This window comes from Malania oleifera, chromosome 10 (assembly GCF_029873635.1).
Source record: "Malania oleifera isolate guangnan ecotype guangnan chromosome 10, ASM2987363v1, whole genome shotgun sequence".
Taxonomy (NCBI): Eukaryota; Viridiplantae; Streptophyta; class Magnoliopsida; order Santalales; family Ximeniaceae; genus Malania; species Malania oleifera.
The window spans coordinates 88301853-88310362 of record NC_080426.1 but is presented as its reverse complement, the minus strand read 5'-3'; positions in this window follow the sequence as shown (position 1 = coordinate 88310362).

Genomic DNA, 8510 nt, shown 5'->3' with positions numbered 1-8510 from the left:
ATCTTTCATTTCTTATATAATTATCTTGAAAATATCTTTCACTTTCATCAGTTCAATTTTACATATACGTATCTAATAGCACAACCCTAGGCTCAAAAAGCATAATTTAAACGGTTAGCATTTTAAACCCATACAAAAGCATATACACATATATTCATAAAATATTTCATTTCCCAATTAACTTATAAAAATCTGGCTTAATATATATATTTCTCCTTACCCGGTTTCTTGAACTATGCCAATAGGGACCCCGAGAAGATACCTGCGGCGCTCACTCGAACCTTGAATCAAAACTCCTAGTTCCATTAAATCAACCCAAAATAAAATACTATTTTAATATTTTTTATGCTTATAAATTCCAAATAAATAACTATACCCTCAAATATAACCAATTTACTTAATTCCTCAAATCCCACTTTCGCTTTGGAGTGGTGCCTAGGAAACCCAAATTGAAAATTTACTTTGGCCAAAATGACAACGATTACAACTAGGACCCTGTGGTGGTGTTCGATTGTCGATTTAGCGGCAGATTTAAGGAGAAATTGAGAAAATAGGGAAATGTTACCTTACCTCAAGAATGATGCTTAAGCCGCTCCCACGACAAATCCACTCCAGTAAAAATGTAGGTGGCGGAGCTAGAAACTCGACGGTACCTTCTGTTTTTTGATTGGCCGAATATCCGCTGAGAAATGAGGAAAGAGAGAGACGGAGATAGAGAAGAGAATAGAGACTTGGAAAGGGGACTTAGAGGTGCTAGCGAGTGTCCAAAAAGATGCAAATTTCCAATTTGCATTCTGATCTTTAGATTGCATTAAATGCAATCCTGCCTAACCATATTTATATTATTATATTAATATTTTATATATATATCCATTATATATTTTTATTTAATAAATTCAATTTAATAATGTTTAATTTAATAACTAATTAATTTAATTAATTAAATTTTATTTTATTTTATTCCCTAACAGTAATATTTTTAGGGACATCTATAAGTACACTTTCATTTGTTCTGATTAATAGTTGATTAGAAAAAACCATTAGTAAAAATTCTCTAAAATCTTTTGTGCTTCTATTGCTCATACTCTTTCAAATCTTTCAGGTAAATCACTATTTCTCCTTACACTCTTATTTGAAAAATTATATTTGAGGAGAATCATTGTTTATAACTCCTTGCTTGCAAACTGATTGCAATTTGAAAGGGAGTTTGATTTCCAATTGTTGTGCATTATCAGACATTCTCTTAAAGCTTACTACTCTCTCATTTTGCATTATCTGACATTTTTAGAGAGTAAGCTAAGGTTTTTCCCACTATATTTTACTGATAAATATTTGATTGGGAAAAGCTAATCTTTGCTTATGAATCTTAGCATCCATATTGCAAGATTCAAAAGCTTGCATATTATTCCTTTGATAAAACCTTTGCAAGCTTAAACCCTAGTATCTATTGTGCTTAATATTTGGTAAAAATATTTTTAGATACTTGCTTAGGGTTTCTAAGGTCCTTTGATTACCCATTTGTTGAACATATACATTATCTTGAATCAAAGGTATCACTCTCACGTATATACAAATATATATACACATTGGTTGAGAGTTGACATATAGCTTAACCTTATCTCACCTGAGCATAAAATCTTATCATCTGTGAGTGTATTAATTGTTTTGTGCTCATTAGTGTACATATCTGCTTAGCATAGAAGCACCTTTAAGTGTACACAAAGTTTATATTGTGATTGTAATCCAAGCATGACCTGAGGGGGTGTTGATCTAACTTGTAAGGATCGGTTGTAATCCAGGCGTGGCCTGAGGGGGTGTTAATCTAGCCCGTAAGGATTGATTGTAAAGGTTGAGGTCAACCTTAGTAATTTGACCTGGTGTTGTATTCGATGTCACTCCACCCGCAAGTGAGCTTTAGTGGAATTATGGGGCTTGTGAGCTAGAGGCGGGGACATAGGCACAATTGCCAAATCTCGATAACATATCCCGTGTGATTGTGCCTTTACTGTATTTACAATTCTGTGATTGCTTGTGTAATACTAGAACTGCTTTATCTACCTAGCCTATCTAAACGCATGAGTACCGGTTGAATTGGAACTGCTTTGTAAAGACCTTAGGTTGTGGTTTACTGCTGCTGGTTATTTGACCTAAAATTTTTGAATATCCAATTCACCCCCACTCTTGGGATCACACTAAAGTCAATAATAATGTTATACATAGAATCATAATTGCAGAGCAAAATATCAATGTAGAAATCAATGAAAACCAAATACAGAGCACATTCATGCAGTTTATATGAAAGCAAATAAGATCAACACAAGGAATTACGTGGTTTGTCAACAACTACATTCACGGGAGCAATTGGCAAAGTACTTTACTATCTTGATGTCAAAAGACACTTTACAATGATCTTCTTACTTCTTTTACAATACAAATGCACCTAGAATAGTGTATATAAAAAGTTCTTCGGAGGTTTCCCTCCAAACCCCAACCAATTTAACGTCCATTATTCAAAATTCAAAAAGTTGCGCTGGGTTCCGGAGCCAAATCGTCAACGAATTGAGGCAAACTGTTGACGGTTTAAGACAGTATGCAAATTGTCTGAAATCTACTACCAAACTATCGATGGTCTAGCCAAACCGTTGACGGTTTCCCTATTACTCCTTAGCACTTATGATTTTCCACTTTGTCTTCTTCCTTGTACATGCATCTCATCAAGTATATGAGCTACATAACACAACAATCTCTACCTTGGCAAGTATACGTGTAATGGCCCAACCTAGGTCTGCCAGGGAGCACTGCATCTCTCCCCCGTCACCTGGACCAAACAACAGGGGGCGGGCTTTATCGGACTAATGACTGGCCCCACGAACCAACACATGTCCATCTCTGTGTGTTTTGTCCTCACTCACACACTTTCTGAGAAAACTTCCTAGAAGGTCACCCATCCCAAAATTACTCCAAGCCAAGCATGCTTAACCACGGAGTTCTTATGGGAAGGCTCCCGAAAAGAAAGGTGTACGTTGTTGGTATGGGTAGCAACATCTATTTTTTTTAAGCCTTTCTTCCATGGGGTATCACATTCTCCCTCACTTATAGAACGCAACGTCCTCATTGCAAACCCACATTTCCAAATCCAGGCAATGTGAATCTCATCACACTTCTGGCTGGGTAATTTCTCTGATACCATTTTGTAGTGCCCCAACCTGGGTTTGCCAGGGAGCATTGTATCTCTCCTACTCCACCTGGACCAGACAATAGGGGGTGGGCTTTATCAGACTAATGACTGACCCTATAGACCAACACATGTCCTTTTCAGTGTGTTTTGTACTCATTCACACACTTCTCTGATACCATTTTGTAATGCCCCAACCTGGGTCTACTAGGGAGCACTGCATCCCTCTTACTCCACCTGGACCAGACAATAGGGGACGGGCCTTATCGGACTAATGACTGGCCCCATAGACCAGCACATGTCCTTTTTAGTATGTTTTGTCCTCACTCACACACTTCCTGAAAAAACTTCCTAGATGGTCACTCATCCCAATATTACTCCAAACCAAGCACGCTTAACCGTGGAGTTCTTATGAGAAGGCTCCCGAAAAGAAAAGTGCATCTTATTGATATGGTTCATAACAACTAATCCTTTTAAGCTTTTCTTCCACACGATATCACAATACGCCCCTTGGAGAACCTGAAAACATAGCTCGTTGCTCAACCTTGACCTTACGACGTTAGGTTAGGGTCTGTCTCTCTTCTTGCACTTGGAGACATGAAGCAAGTCCAAGCAATGCTTGAACTTTTCAGTAGTGACTGGTTTTGTTAAAATCTCAGCCGCGTTCTAAGATGTGTGAACTTTCTCAAATACAAGTTCACTTGAAGAGATCAATTCCCGGACCTTGTGGAACCTTACATCAATATGTTTGGTTCTAGCATGATACACTTGATTCATAACCAAGTATATGACACTCTGACTATCACAACGCAACACAACTCTACCTTGTTGTATCCCCAGCTCCTTGACTAAACTTGTAAGCCATAAAGCTTCCTTTGTAGTTTCGGTGACTGATATATTCAGACTCAATTGTAGACAATGCTACCAAGGATTGTAGCATGGACCTTCAACATATGGGTCCTCCTACAAAGGTGAATACATAACTTGTTGTAGACCTTTTGCAATCCATATCCCCTACATAATCAGCATCAACAAACCACACAACTGATGGACTATCATGTTGCTTGCTGAACATAATACCATAGTTAGATGTACTCTATAAGTATCTAAACATCCATTTGACGACTTCCTAATGTTGTCTACCTGGATTAGAGAGAAACTTACTCACCACACTTACTGCATATGCCAAGTTTAGTAATGTACACACCATGACATATATTAAACTCCCCACAACACTAGTGTAAGGGACCTTTGACATGTCCCGAATTTCATCATCCATCCTTGGGCATTTAATGGTAGACAATTTAAAGTGATTCGCTAAAGGTGTGTATACTAGTTTAGCATTAGTCATGCTAAACCTTTCCAACTCCTTATCCACATAACCACTTTGAGATAACCACAACCTCCCTACAATTCTGTCTCGATGAATCTCCAACCCAAGTATCTTTTTGGTAGCGTCAAGATCTTTCATGTCAAACTCTTTATGCAACATATTCTTTAACTGATTTACATCAGTTAAATCCTTCATAGCTATTAGCATGTCATCAACATACCACAATAAGAAAATGAGAGAACTATCATCAAGTTTCTTCACATACACGCAGCAATCATACTCACACCTCCTGTAGCCTATCTAGATCATATAGGAATCAAATCGTTTGTACCACTGCCTTGGAGATTGTTCCAACCTATACAAAGTCTTCTTCAATTTACAAACTAAGTGCTCTTGCTCAGGTTGTCTGAATTCCTCTAGCTGTACCGACTATATAGATCTTCTCCTCCAAGTCACTATACAGAAATGTCGTCTTCACATCCATTTGTTCCAAATGTAGGTCATAATGAGCTATTAATACCAACACTACCTTGAAAAAAGTGCGTCGGACCACAGGTGAGAAGATCTCATCATAATATACTCCCTTCTTTTGTGAGTACCTCTTTGCCGCTAATTGTGCCTTGAATTTCTCTTTCTCCTTTTCTAAAATTGCTTCATTCTTCCTATATACCCATTTGTAGCCTATCGCCCTCTTCCCATCTAGAAGCTCCACCAAATCCCAAGTTTGATTCTTATGCAATGACTCCATTTCCTCAATCATAACACCCATCCACCTAAATTTCTCTTGGCCATGCACTGCCTTTTGAAAAGTAGTCGGACTCTTGCAACTATTAATGAAAGCATAAGACACCAAATCATCAAATCCATACCTTGGCGGTGTTCTGATAGTGCATCTGGATCTCCATATAGGAATACTATCGACTTGCTGGTTTTCCGAGTTAGAAATCCCTGTAATCAAGGGACCAAGAATATTATCATTGCCCTAAGTTTTCTAACTCCACACGCACAACATGCTCATCAGTTTTCTGGCTCTTGTTTCTCATCATCATCTGTTTAAGTACGCTTCACCATAGCTTTCTCATCGAAAACTACATCTCTACTGATCACCACCTTGTTTGCTTGAACCCCTTAACACCTTTCTAATACCCCAAAAAGATGCAGCTTCTAGACTTAGCATCAAGCTTCGATTTCTCTTCACTACACATATGAACATAAGCTGGACAACCGAATACCTTCAATCCAGAGTAGCCTACTGTATTTCCTGTCCATACCTCCTCTACCACTTTCCCCTCTAGTGATGCCCTTGGTGATCGGTTTACCAAGAAATAAGCCATACTAACTACCTTTGCTCATAAGTTCTTCTCTAGCCCTGCATTAAGCCATAGACCCCAAGCTCTCTTAGCTAGAGCTCGGTTCATCCTTTCAGCCACACCATTTTGCTAAGGTGTCTGGTGAACAGTGAAATGTCTCCTAATGCCCTGCTGCACACAAAATTCCATGAACCTAGAATAAGCATACTCGGTCCCATTGTCTGATCTGAGGTATTTAATTCTCCTCCTGGTTTGGTTTTCCACTTCAGCTTTCCGTAACTTATACTTGGAAAACGTATCTAACTTGTGCCGCATGAATTATATCTAGACCTTCCATGAGTAATCATCAACAAAATTCACAAAATAAACATGTCCTCCCCGTGATGCTACTCTCACTGGCCCCCAAACATTAAAATATATGTAATCAAGAATACCTTCCGTCTTATGTATAGTTGATTTGAATTGCACCCTTCTTTACTTCTCGAGAACAAAAAACTTGTAGAAGTTCAGCTTGCATGTTTTCATAACCTTTAAGAGTTTTCTTTAGTGAAGTTCTTTCATAAAATGCTCACCCATATGCCCTAGTCACATATGGCACAAGATGGTTTCATCAAATTCAGAATCTACAGCTGCAACTCCACTTACAATTGTACTACAATTGTAGTGCCCAGCAGTGAATAAATGTTTCCATCTAACTTTTGCCCTTTCATTACCCTTAGATTGCCCTTGCACACCTTTATAACTCCACTTTCGAACTTGCAAATGAATCCATTACAATCTAAAGTGCCTAATTAAAATTAGACTCCTTCGTAGGTCTGGAATGTGTCTTAAATCACATGGAGTTCTTACAACACCATCAAACATTTTAATTCGAACATCTCTTATTCCAATGATTTTACAAGAAACATCATTGCCCATAAGAATTGAAACTAAATTAACCAACCTGTAAGTGTTGAACCACTCCTTATTTGGAGTCACATGGTAAGAACACGCCAAGTCTAGGTGTAACACCCTGACCCTCTAAGTGGGCCCAGAGTGCTACTAATCCATTCATTTACTTGATACCCCACATTTTAATATCATTTATGCAGAGGAAAACATAAATATAATCTTTCAACAATACAACCAGAGTTTTCTACATCTATATACATTCCAAGATAAATCATACATCCACCTGTTTCCACATATATACATAACACCAAAAAAAAACATAATCCACAACTTCCAGTATTAACAATCATTCATTTCTCAGAATACTTAAAATATAAAACATAAAACATAAATTCATACAACCCAAAAATATCATCAAGTTTATACCCTTTTTTCCTATAACCCAAAAATGTTATAATAATCCTGAGCTCTCTAAGCTCGATCTTGCAGAGGTCTTGAAAAAGATAAATTTGTATTCGGGTGAGACACATCTCAGTAGGGGAAGAAAGAATATATTAAATCGGCATGTGGCCATCATGAAATTATAATCAACATAATATTCAACATTTGTAGATCTTTAACATAATTTCTTAAATCATTTTTTGAACCTAATATATCACATGCAAGATATTTTACCAACGAGAAAAACCTAGGATAGGGGTGATTACCTGCCCATACAAGTAGCACCTATAACGACCCAAAGAATAATGATATTTAAATAATAAAGAGGGAGGAAAATGGAAACAGTAACAGAAGGAGGCAATCGACTTCATCGACGATCGCTTTGCGTTCATCGACAACATTGCATTTTGGAGGTGATAATTCCAAGAAATTTCCCAGGCCTCATCGACAAACACAAGGGTTTCATCGATGAGGGTTCTTCAGGATCTCATTGATGAGGCTCCATCTCGTCAACGAGAAGATACCGAGAGAGGATTTTTGGAAGTCTGAAATTCATCAATGATGGTGCAGGTTCATCGTCGAACTTTCTACAGGACTCATTGATGAGGTGACATGGTTCGTCAACGAAGGTCGTAGTATAAATAGTGTCAAACTCATTTTTCTACGCAAGAAATTCACCGAAACCTCTCTTCTCTCTTCTCTACGGTCCTTCCCTCTTCTCTCTTCGATTTCGGCCCCGTCAGTCACCCGATCGACGATCTGAGGCCACCACGACACTCCTAGTGGAGTTCTCTTCAAGTCTACTGAGGAGGATCATCGGTGGAATTGAGTCAAATTTCTTCCCAGAATCAGGGTAAGACCTTTTAGTCAATTTTTGGCCTTCTGACAGTTGTAGGAAATGAGGTAGGCAAAGAAATATTGATATTTTGTTATGAGATATATGGTTTTCAGGGTGTCGAGTAGGAAGCCCCATGGGGGTAGGACCTGTATACGATAAGGGCTTTTTAATAGTCAGGTAAGGGACATATGTTATGCTAGGCAGTTTTAAAATGATTTTCAGTATGAAATGTATATTTTACCGAATTATTATTAATAACATAAATTATACAGTTTATCAAGTATATTTAATATATTTTAAATTATTGTGTGGCTTGAGAATATAGATATAGTACAGAAGTATGTTTTACAGTATTTTCAGAGTATGTTATACAGACTATACAGATAGTGAATATGTTTTATAGCATTTTCAGAATACCATGATTATACAGATTTACAGTTTATTATAGAAATACAGTTGATGTAGATACAGTTTACAGTACCATGACATATAGTTTTACAGTTCATTTTAGAAATACAATTG